The sequence below is a fragment of the Ochlerotatus camptorhynchus genome, unplaced genomic scaffold (assembly GCF_037179485.1).
Source record: "Ochlerotatus camptorhynchus isolate MF236.1 unplaced genomic scaffold, CSIRO-AGI_Acam_v1.1 ptg000021l, whole genome shotgun sequence".
NCBI classification, from domain to species: domain Eukaryota; kingdom Metazoa; phylum Arthropoda; class Insecta; order Diptera; family Culicidae; genus Ochlerotatus; species Ochlerotatus camptorhynchus.
This window is the reverse complement of record NW_027040513.1, coordinates 2,788,778-2,800,400: the sequence shown is the minus strand read 5'-3', so window position 1 is coordinate 2,800,400 and position 11,623 is coordinate 2,788,778. Positions and strand designations below refer to the sequence as shown.

Sequence of the window (11,623 nt, the reverse complement as noted above, 5' to 3'; positions counted from 1 at the left end):
CTTTTTGACGTAGATAAAATGAGTGAGAGATGCCAAAAAACCATATTTACAGATTCCATTACTTTACAGTAGGGTTCTCAATTACATGAAAAGACGGCAATTCGTTAAATGCCGACAGATCCAAAATCCCGGTTAAAGAATGTTTTCCAATAAGAACGTCTTGCTCGTAGTTCTGCCTGTTTCTTGCACACTCATTGTGCTCTTCAACATCAGTTTGCAATTGGAGTTTATGCCGTCGGCAGAACCGACAGTAATATGTCGCATTAAATCCACTAGATAGCTTTTGGACACCAAGATTATCTCCTTGGAAGAGACTCAAAATGAATCGTATTCTGATAGGTCCAGAAGGTAAATTTATAATCAACCCTTCATGTTCTAGCTTTTTGAACGGATTAATTACCTCACTAATGAGTCTGTTGACCCCTGCCTTATTAATGGTGACTTTTCGAATAATGCCCGCGACAAAAATATTACATAGCTTCGACTTGTATGCGTCCGGTACCGTCGGGAAGTTGTAATACATATATCCCACAAACAGAATCAGTCTTGTTGTGTGAACTCAACGGGTCATTTACTTCAAATTCGTCAGCGTACAGCCATATCGGGATGATGTAATTGTTGCTCATGTTCAAATCATTATCTTGGCAGTATTTAACTTTTATATTCTTCCATACCACTCCATTAACGAAGTGCGATATAACTGTTGCTTGCTCAAATAACTCTGCATTTTCAATGGTCTTCTGTAATACGTTTTCCGTTTCAAAAAAGGACCGAATTTGGAATTCAATTGGGTTTAATACTAAACAGGATTTTCGTTCCTCAATCGCTGACGATTGTTTTATTTTGTTATCTTCTAGAACTAGAATCGTTGGTTTTTCAAATAGTCCTAATTGTTTCAATTGTCCGAAGAATTTGAACTCAGAATCAATGAATTCAAACGGGTTGTTAAACTGATTCAAATATTTGTTTATTTCAAACTGAATCTCAGGATTCTGAGTTTCAATTATGGACTCAAGTTTCCCTGCGACTGTCCCACAAAATTATTGTGTAGCTTTTTGAATATTCCGAGCATCTTGTCGGGTGATATTGGGTCTCTCATGAATCTTTAACGTGCATTCAATCGCTTCTTGCTGAATATGTAGTATGTTCTCTTCTAATCTACACGCTGTTACAGACGTGCCCTCTATTACAACATCTTCTTGTGTGTCCTTATCTTGATGTATGTCCTTATGGAATGATAAACATGGTAATTTCATAGGATTTGATGGTGATGATTGATCAAGTGTAGAACTGCATGACTCATTAAATTGATGGTTCCTTACGTGCCGTTTAAAACCGTAAATTTTGGAAAATATTTGCACGCACTCTGGATATGGACATTTGAACAAAAATTCAATTGGTGGTTTATGTTTCATTTCCAAGTGAGCTATGAAATCGTTTGCTGTTGAAAATTGCTCACAGCACTCAGCAAATGAGCACGTTACAAACATCGTGGATTATGTTCTTGTATGTAGCTGATCAACTTATCAATGCACAGATATCCACGGTCAGTTTCAATGCCGTACAGGTATTTTTCCCAAACTAACTTAGATGTTTTAGAAAATGGCAAGATGTAATTTGATGATGACGTCTATAGCCCGAGCCACGCTTGAAAAATCGTACACCAACGATTTGTAGACGACCATACAATCACCCTGAATCTTGCAAGAATTTTCACCGATGATCGCGAGCTTTGGACACAAAGGAAATTCTTGCTTGTCGTATACGTCATAAAGCTTTTGGATAACAATTAATGCCTCTTCACGGTTGGGAGCTACGACAAACGTATCTGATTGTGCAGTAGCCACCGTTGGTTTGAATCCTTCGATGCCTTCATCGGAAGTAAAACCGTGTTTAATACCAGCAATACATTCAGCAGTCTAGAATCTAATGAACAAAAAATATTACAAATAGTTTCAATCTTATTTAAAAAAAATGTTATTTACCTGTAGAAAGGCTCAAATCATCAATCGCCCTAATCAAATCCTTCGCTGATGGATCTTTGGCTTGAATCTGTGCAAATTTGCTTATGCATTCGAAACAAGCGACCCAGTTTTTCACTACTTTGTTTGAGTCACCGAATGTCAGCAGGCGATAGTCTATGTCAAGCTGAAAATACAAAAAATATAATAAATCCGTCTGTTCGCAAAAACCCTTACCACATTATGTAAATTTCAACAATTTTATATATTCCTCAGAAAACCATAAAAGTAACAGGTGAACTGTAATCGAACTATAGTTGTCTAAAGATTTGACTTCATTAAGGTTTTCAAATACCTAACCATAACATTATTGGGTTGTCAGAAATGATCACCATAGAAAAACTGGCATTTATCCATGAAATATTTTCAAATAAACCGTCACATCATTACATCGCTTTTGGTTCATACTGGTGCTCCCAAATAGCAAGGTGAGTGGTACAGTCTACCCACCGCTATTTTTCGACTGCCCTCCAACCAATTGAGCTGATTTGCTGTAGGTGACTAGTGTACGGTTCGCTCTAATCAGATACACAAAACCAGCTAATTTATTTGGATGAGAAATAACAGTGGGTGGACTCTTACCTCCCACCGCGCTATTCGATAATGAATTCAGTCTTAAATGTTGGCTCCGTGAAGCTACTGGGAATGGGTTTCGACAAATAAATGAACTTAAAATAATTGTTTTGTGTTTTTTTTTCTCAATAGAAAACACCTCCTTCCTCGTATCAGCTGTTGTTTGAGCACTCTCAATGCCCTCTGTGAGATTCGTAACGTCGATTCAAGTTCCTTTGGAATGCTGGTCGCTTTTACTTCTCTAGTATCTAGGTAACCAGAAGGTTCCACCAGGAAATAAGCCATGACCTTACCCATTTTAGCGCCCGGTAGGTCAGCTAGCTTTCGATTTGACTGGATATTCTTCGATCTGTGACTTCCTGTGCTACTGCTACTTTGATGTAGCCCGTGACATAGATCATGAAACATCGTTGTTTACCGGTGGTGGAAGTAATCGTTATTTCAAAACACAAAAAAAATATCAAACCAAAAATAATTAGTTTAGACTTGCCAGTATATGACCAGAAACATACCAATTGCCTGCTCTATTAACCTGAAAACTATATTCGTGGTCATCATTTTCCAGTTGCGTAACGTGTAACAACCCGTTTTTTTTACTTCAGGAATGGCTCCGTTTCCGTCTCTGCGGGTCTCTGGCAGGGGTCCGTTTCTTGCGCTTTTCATTGAACTGGAATTTCAAAATTTTACTGGTCACTTATTACGATTCAATTATTGGATTATTCACTTACCTACACTCAAAAAATTCTACACGTTAATGCTACGTGAAAACATATGTGGATTTTTTCCATCGCACTTTTCACGTAATACTTACGTGATTTCCATGTAGTGAAGAAAGCTTCCATTCTAAATTTCAACATTGAAGTTTCACGTACAAGCTACGTGAAATTTCAGTATTAACAACGACATATTTCAGTAGATTTTAAATGGAATCATGGTATAATTTAAATTAAAACCAAATGAAAAATGTATTATTTTTGGATGAATATTACTTACTTTTCTATAGAATTTCATTGATTTATGTAAAGTAAATACTTCAATACTTGCGTTAATTATCTCATTATTATTTATTCCATTCATTAAACTAACTGGTGTTGCAATAGCGATGAACCTTTTTTTCACCTTGGATAACATTAGCCACTGCAGAGTGGCCATGTTTCTTATTTTTTCATACATGTAAAACACGTAGCATGTACGTGAAGGTCAAGCTGTCAAAAGAGTGCCTTCAACGTATGTGATTTTCTCGTAAATGTTATGGGATAAAAAAGTGGATATGAAATGTGTTCCTTACGAACATCAAATACTGATAACTAAATTCTACTTGCGTCAGGTAAACTCACAAAAAAATATACATATTGAGATCTACGTGATTTTTCACGTAGCATTAACGTGTAGAATTTTTTGAGTGTAGGTATATACAATGATTTTATACATTTTTTTTCTTTGCTGTCCTGAATGTTGGACGGCTCAGACCGATCTTGCCACTCTTGTTGTCTTGTTTGTAGATTATATGGTTGCTTCGGTTAATTGTGTGTTGTCGCATAAACGTATTTTTGTTTGTTTGATGAATGAGACTACTTCTTTTAGTTCGAGCTCATTGTTTACCTTCAGAATGATGTTCAGTGGTTTGCAGTACTCCAGTACAGTGTACTCGGATCTCTCGATATTGTATTTTGTGCAGTGGTAGAGCAAGTGTTCTAGATCTTCTTTTTCGTCGCATAGGTCACAGTTGTCGTCTTCTTTCCAACCCCATTTGTATCTTCTTTCTTTGGTGTTGGTGTGTCCTGTCCTTATCCGGTTCAGGATGATGATTTCTTCGGAGTTAAGATCTAGTCCTTGAAACCAAATCTTTTGTCCTGGTTCTTCCATAAACCCAAAATGCCAGATGCCTTTTTCTGTTGATGTGATCTGGTATTCCGATTTCCAGTCTTCCCATGTATCAGTTTTTCCAAGATTGATTGCGTCCGCGAGGGTCAGTGTGTTGAATGTTGTTTGTGGACCGTGTGTAGCTTGAACGGCTTCTTGGTCAGCTTTTTCATTTCCTGAGATGCCCTGGTGGCTGGGTATCCACTGAAGGATGATCTTGATGCCCTTGCTGTCCTGGAGCGATTTTGTGATTTCCCAGGCAAGGTAATTCTCTATCGTCTTCGTCTTGTTGCGTATGGTCTGGCAGGCTCCACGGGAATCAGTGAAGATAACAGCTTTCTGATATCGTTTCTTCTTGGCGATTTCGATGGCAATGAGTACCGCCAGCAGTTCTGCATTGGTGATTGAAAAATTGGGGTTGACCTTCTCTGTAACAATTTGTTGATCTGTGCAGTCTACAACTGCTAAGGCTGTGCCCGTTGCCGTCTTCGAGGCGTCCGTGTAGATGTGGTTGGAATCTTGGTAGTGCTGGTTTTTGGCTTCCAGAAATTTTTTTCTCCAGAATTCTTGACTGTAGCCTTCCTTTTTTTTTGCTCTTCGAAGAGCTTCTCTTTGATATTTCTGGCAACGTTGAAGTCTGAGTACTTTCTTCTGTCCTGAAAAGCCATGTTGGGATCCTTAGGATGCATTTGGCAAACGGTATAGTTGTGTTTTGCGGTCGTTTCCGAGAGGAACGATCCGTTGCCCGGGGTGTCTTCGATTGCTTTCACGATGAACGGCTGAAGCTGCCTGCCATGGAAGGTGTTTTTCAGGATTTCCTTGAGGGTGAGCCAGTCCCTACGAATATCCAGTGGCAGCTGCCCAGTTTCTGCGTGAATGACATGGATGGGTGTGGTCTTGAGGAGACGCATTGCTATCCGGAGGTAGGAGTTCTGAACAGTCTGTAGTTTTTGCAGGTTGGATTTGGCTGCGTTGCCATAAATGTGAGCTCCGTATTCCAATCTGCTTCTTATTATGGCATTTCCGACCTTAACTAGAGTATTCGGATTGGCGTTGCTGTTTCTCTTTCCTAGCATTTTGACAATTCCCAGTTTTGCCCCTGCTTTTTCTCGAACATCCTCGATGTGTTTTCTGTGCGAGAGGCTCCTGTCTAAGGTGTACCCCAGATACCGATGGGTGTTGTTTAGCTTTACGTTTTCCTGACCTATTTTTACTCTCACTCCCCTCGTGTCCTTTCTTGTGAAGGCAATTGCTGCGCACTTGGCTACATTGATCCTGAGGTCCAGGGACTCTAGGCCGAGACAGATTTTGGAGAGGTAGGTGTTGGCTTTCTCGGAAGCTTCGTCAGGGTTGCTTGCTACAACTATCACCGCAAAGTCGTCAGCGAACTGGACGAGTTCGCAATCTTCCTCGGTGATATCGTGGAGCTCCTTCGTGTAGAGGTTGAATAGGATGGGCGAGAGTGGACAGCCTTGAGGGAGTCCTTCACTCACTTCCCTGTAGACGTCTCCTTCATTCGTTTTGAGGACCAATATTCGGTGGCTGAGGTAGGTGTGCAGCCAGGAGATGAGCTTGTTAGGGATTTCTAGGTTTTGTAGGGAATTCAGCAGCTTTCGCAGGTTCACCGAGTCGAAGGCTTGGGACATGTCTAGAAAGACAACTATGGGATGTTTTCTATCTTGTTGCACGTCCTTGATCCTGTTTACGACGTAGTTCACGCAGCTTTGGGCGGAGTAGTTCTTTCGAAAACCGAAGGATTGAGGAGGATGCAGATTCTTTATTTCGGCGATTTCTGCCAGCCTACTGTTGACAGCAGAGTTAATGAGTTTGAGGTTGACGTTCATGAGAGCTATGGGGCGACTGGAGGCTGGGTTAAGAGGATCTCCTTTATGTTTAGGAATGGGTTTAATTAGCGTCGTTCTCCATCTTTCCGGGATTCTTTCGGTGACGAACACTTCGCTCAGCATTTCGCACACCTTAATTTGCATGTCTTGTCTTAGGTTTTTTAGTATGCCATATGACATGCCGTCTTCTCCTGGGGCAGAATGGGGTTTCTTTCTCCGAAGGGCTCCTAATGTTTCTTCAATCGCCAGTGCCATCTCGTAGCCTCCTAGCTCTGTGGCAGTTTCCACTATAGGTTGGTATACTGTCTTCAGCTTGTGGTCGTAGTAGTGTGCCACGAATTGTTCGGCGTCGTCCAGGGTGATTTCCGGTTTTCGTCCTACAGGTTGAGTTAGCGCTGTGTCCAATCCCTTGATTATGTTCCAGAGCTGTTTTGTGGGGGTGGATTCGTCCACTGCCTCGGCGAGTTCCCGGCAATAGGCTATCTTTGCCTTCCGGATGAGTCTTATCAGCACCGCCCTTGCTCTCTGGAGGTTGATATAGTTGGTTGCTGTTTTGAGCCTGTTGTATTCCCTTAATATGCCTCGCTTGGTCTTGTAGGCTTCTTCGATCTCCTTTGTCCACCATCGCTTAAGGTAGTTGCCCTTTTTGTCCCTGACTACGAAGCTGGCTTCTTCACAGCTCTCCTCGAAGATCGATTGCATTTCCTCTGGATTGTAGATGAATTGAGGTTTAAGCTGGTTTATTAGCTCTGCTGCCTTGGATTTGTTGATTCGGATCATTTTGCCAGGTACAACCGGGATCTCACTTCCTATTTCGATCTGAATGGATAGATGATTACTTCCAAACTCTTGAGGGACGACCTCCCAGGTAGTTTTAATGGCTAGACCACTAGTGACCATGGAAAGGTCAATCGCTGAGCTATTCCTATGGACCGTAGTCATGCAGGTTGGGGAACCATCGTTCAGAAGAATGAATCTTGACGAACCCAAAATGCTGTTGATGAGGTTGCCCTTCGGACAGTTGGCCGATGAGAAATCCCAAGAATGATGGTGGCCGTTGAAGTCCCCTCCGATCAGCACTTCTCCTCTCATATGTTCCGCGACTTCGAAGAATTCCTGGATTGTTGTTTTTGTTTCGCTAGAAACACTTTGTCCCGGGGGAACGTAGACCGAGATTAGAGAAATAGGGTCAAATCCTTTGATAATTTTGATTCCGACCACTTCGACCGGGAGGAGGTCTTCCAGATCCAATCTTTCGTAGTCGAGGCTATCGTGTATCAGGATGCCAACCCCGCCGTATCCTTGGTTTTTCCTGGTGGATTCTAGTTTATAGCGAGCGAGTCTGAACGGTTCTTCTTTTTTTAGCCATATTTCCTGCAACAGGGCCACCTTGATGGAATTCTCCGTAAGGTAGTGACTGAGTTCTTCTCGGGTTTCTGTCGGGCGAAGGCTCTGGACATTGTGTTGCAGGATTTTTAGCTTCTTACACTCCACCGTGGTTGCTCTGGTTGGTTCTAAGGTGATCTGTTGTTGTGAGGATGTCGCTTTCCATGATTTCCTGTAGGTCGCTGCTAATCTCTATTAGCAGGTGGTCCCTGTCTAGTTCCGAATCGACTTGCTGTATCCTTTGGGCTATTTTGAGTTGTAGGTTTCTCAGCCCTATTAGCCACCGTTTGGCTCGTGCTACCGCCAGGAACTCTTGTCTCAACCAAGCGATTACCTTCTCGAATTCCGTTGCTTTATGCGGGTTTGCCAGGCATCTTAGGCAGGGTTCTCTAAGTGGGGTGATCCGAGGTTGGGACGAGGTTTCAACCGGGTGTTGCTTCGTTCTTCGCTGCGCTGGTCTACCTGTTCTCCATCTTCGAGTCTTGGGAAGGACTCTTCTTCCAGACCCTCAAGCAGGCTAAAGCGATTTTCCAACCTTGGAAAATGGGATTCTGCTTGTTTGAAAGATATCTGTTTCTCTTTCACCGCCTGGTGAATGTTGTGGCGCCGCTGTTTTTCTGGGCATTGTGGGTCTTCTGCTTTATGGTTTCGTTTGCAGTTCGGGCATTTTGCCGCCCTATTGCAGTCCGTTGTTGCGTGGCTCTCTCCGCAGGACCCGCAGCGTGTGCGAGACGTACAATATTTGGCCCCATGACCAAATCTCCAGCAATTCTTGCACTGTCGAACCGGGAAGATGTACAGCTCTGCTCTGAAACTGCATCCGAAGATTTTGACGCTCTTTGGCACTTGTCCTCCTTCCACTGTAACTTTGATGTTGTATGTTGCCTGTAGTTCCCCGTTTGCGCCTCTTCTTTTTATCCTCTCTATCTTGGTGATCGGGTAGTCCGCTTCAACATGCTCCGCCATTTCTTCTTCCTCGAATGTCGGAGGTACTCCTCGGATGAATACGATGGTAGAGTTGTTTCTTCTGGGCTCATACACCCTGAGGTTGTGCCTCTCTAGGATCAGCCGGTTGACGTCTAGTACCGCTAGGGTATCAATTTTGAATCTGAATTTACCCAGCTTGTTGATTTCGCTGAATCTGGTGAACCCCTTCTCCATGAGGATCTTTCCGAGATGTGCTGGATGTTTTGGGAAGTCCTTCTCTGTGTCGACAAGCTCGAGTATGACCGAGTTGGGGGGATCAGGTACCGGGTCGCCGCCCGTGGTTGGATCGTCCGGCGGTTGGTTTTGGCTGTCCATAGCTCCAGTGCTGTCTTCCTTCATCTTTTGAGATTGCCTGGTTATCCTCCCATGTACCGTTTTTCTGCACTCCACGATTCTTTTAATTATAGTGTCCTCTTCTGTTCTCCTAGAGCTACCGGAAGGCATTTTTCCGACGACCGATTTGTCACTTGCTTACTCTGGTCACCCTACACTATGAACCTTCCCCTGTTTGTTCTTGCTATTCTCCTGATCGTCCTACCTGCTACCGAATCGTTATCGAATGATTACACTCCTACTATCACTGCTTCTACGAAGGCCGTGTGGAATGCCACCGAATGGCAGAACCCCTGCCAGCACCACGAAGTGTCCCTTGGATCCGTTTTATTCCCAGATTTATTCTTTCTTTTTCCACGACAAAGTACAAAGGCGTCTGCTCAGGCTTGTTGATCAGCAACACGTCGACCGTTTTTCCTACTTTTCGCCGACGAATCGAGGTTAGACTCCCCGCATAAACAATAACCATAAGAAGCGCCTAACCACCAATTCGGGATATCATCCCAACTTTATGTGGGATAGTCGTACCATCTATGATATCGTTAGAGTATGGTACCCGTTTATTAGGGTCGCCAAAGGTTTGAGAGAATCGTAGATTTCCTGACGAATTTCACTTTTCCCCTGAAAATAGCATTTTCTATACAGCGCCCGGCAGTGCGGGGAACCGAATGTCACTGGTTTTGAACGGAATCACTCGATTTTTCACTGTATTTTTCCCGATTTTCATGCGCTCATTGCGGAGCAAACACTTTTCACGTTGAACTTGACAAATAATCTAATGGCTGTGAAATACTTGAGTTTCTGCCAATTTTAAAGAATGAACCAAAACGCCGAATTTGTTTTGAGCATCATCGATTTTATACATTTAACAGGAGGTGATGAAAAAACATCTTCAATGTAGACATGTAAACAAAGATGATGCAGATAAATTGTTCACACGATATTCACAGTACATCCCAAAAATGAGTAAGATTTCACTCATGTCATAAAAACTATAGTCACTATATTCATAGTCTGGCGGAGACAATGACGGGAGTCAATTTGATCTGTCACTTGTGTCACTTGTCTCTCTGATTGTTTAATATAATGTATCCGATTAAACAGTTTTCCGCCTGGATTTGCTCGTCCCTTGCTTGGTACGTAATATATTTCCTGTAAAAAGATGTCATCGTGATGACCAACATGATCGTGAGGGTTAAATTTACAGTGGCATTAAAACAATGCTATTTAAAAATTATTACCTTTCCTTCTTTGACAAACAAAGTAACAATAACGTCGCTGTACTCGTTCAATACTTCGGCGGATGTTTTTCTGTCCTGTGTTAAGTGGTATCGAGCCACAGTGTCGACAACGAGTTTTTTGCCAGCCGGCGACAGTTGTTGAATTTCAGCACACTTCAAAACTTGTTTGCCGAATACGAATTCAGCAAGCAGGTGTTACATTTGGAGTGAGATAGTGAAATTTACTCTAAAAAAATATTTTTAGGAAAAATTAAAAATATTAATTCATAATTTTCTAACAAACCTCTGCCAATGATACCGATGGGTTCTTAGCCTTTTTTTATGCCAGAAATCTCGTTATTGTTCGCCTCACTGTTCGCACTGCTGCTTCCTTCACCACTTCCGTGCGCGTCGTACTGAATCTGCGTTTGAATATAAGCATTATTAATTCTGTATTAATAAATACGTTTGCAGTTAAAAACCTTTAACGGAGAACTGTTTTGTTCGCTGCTGCTATTAAATTAATGTTAATTAACGAAGATGTCGAGTAATGAAGAAAATAGATAACTTACGTTTCGCCGTCTCCAATCCAAAATCCAATGCCACAATTGGTCAGCTCCACAAAAATTTGGAAACGGTTCAAGGCTGGTTTTAAAATACGTTTCGGTTACGGTTAGCAATCCTGTTGTGTTATAGCCGATTCCTATCGATTTGTTATGAAATATTAACAATCAAATTAATAAATATTGTATACTTACCGTTAAGAAACGTCAAACAATCGGCAGGAACTTCATTTAAGAAATCCTGTAGCAACGCTTGCTCTTCGATAACCACTTCCATCTTGAATTTTGGGTCTGAACGGTCTGAATTTTATAACGTTCCTTATGATTTTTTTCAAATGAACACTCTTCCAAATTTCAAAAAGCGCATTATGAAATTCAAACCTGTGGCGCATGAATGGCTTATGTCCAAATAATGAAAACTGAGATTTTATATGAAACGCATAAGAGACGTATGAAAGATTTTTTTCCTTCATTTTTGAGTTTTCATAATGTTTGAATTTTGGTTTTCTTATGTTATTTTCCCTGCGTGTAGTCCTACGTCAACATTGTGTACAACCCCATAGGGCTGTCCCTTGTCGTTTTTTTCATTTGGTTCAAAACTTTTGGAATGCGACATCACACAGACACTTCCTTTGAATTTGGCTTGATCGAGTGGCGATTTTATTTTCTTTAGATCAAGACGATGTCGTTTTGAAGAATACAACGATCATAAATCACAGGAAAGAAAAAAAAAAAACGTTGGTCGCCGTTGACACAGAAGTGCCTACATGGAATGATAAGGAGAATGAGCAATCTAGCGGTCGAGAAAGTACAGCCAACGACAAGATTCATCA

At 41.8% G+C, this 11,623-nt stretch overlaps 1 pseudogene; it reads right to left on the bottom strand.

Annotated features, from left to right (window-relative positions):
* Window positions 1–1,480: 1,480 nt before the first annotated feature.
* Window positions 1,481–10,434, bottom strand: LOC135703434 (uncharacterized; annotated as a pseudogene).
* Window positions 10,435–11,623: the final 1,189 nt, after the last annotated feature.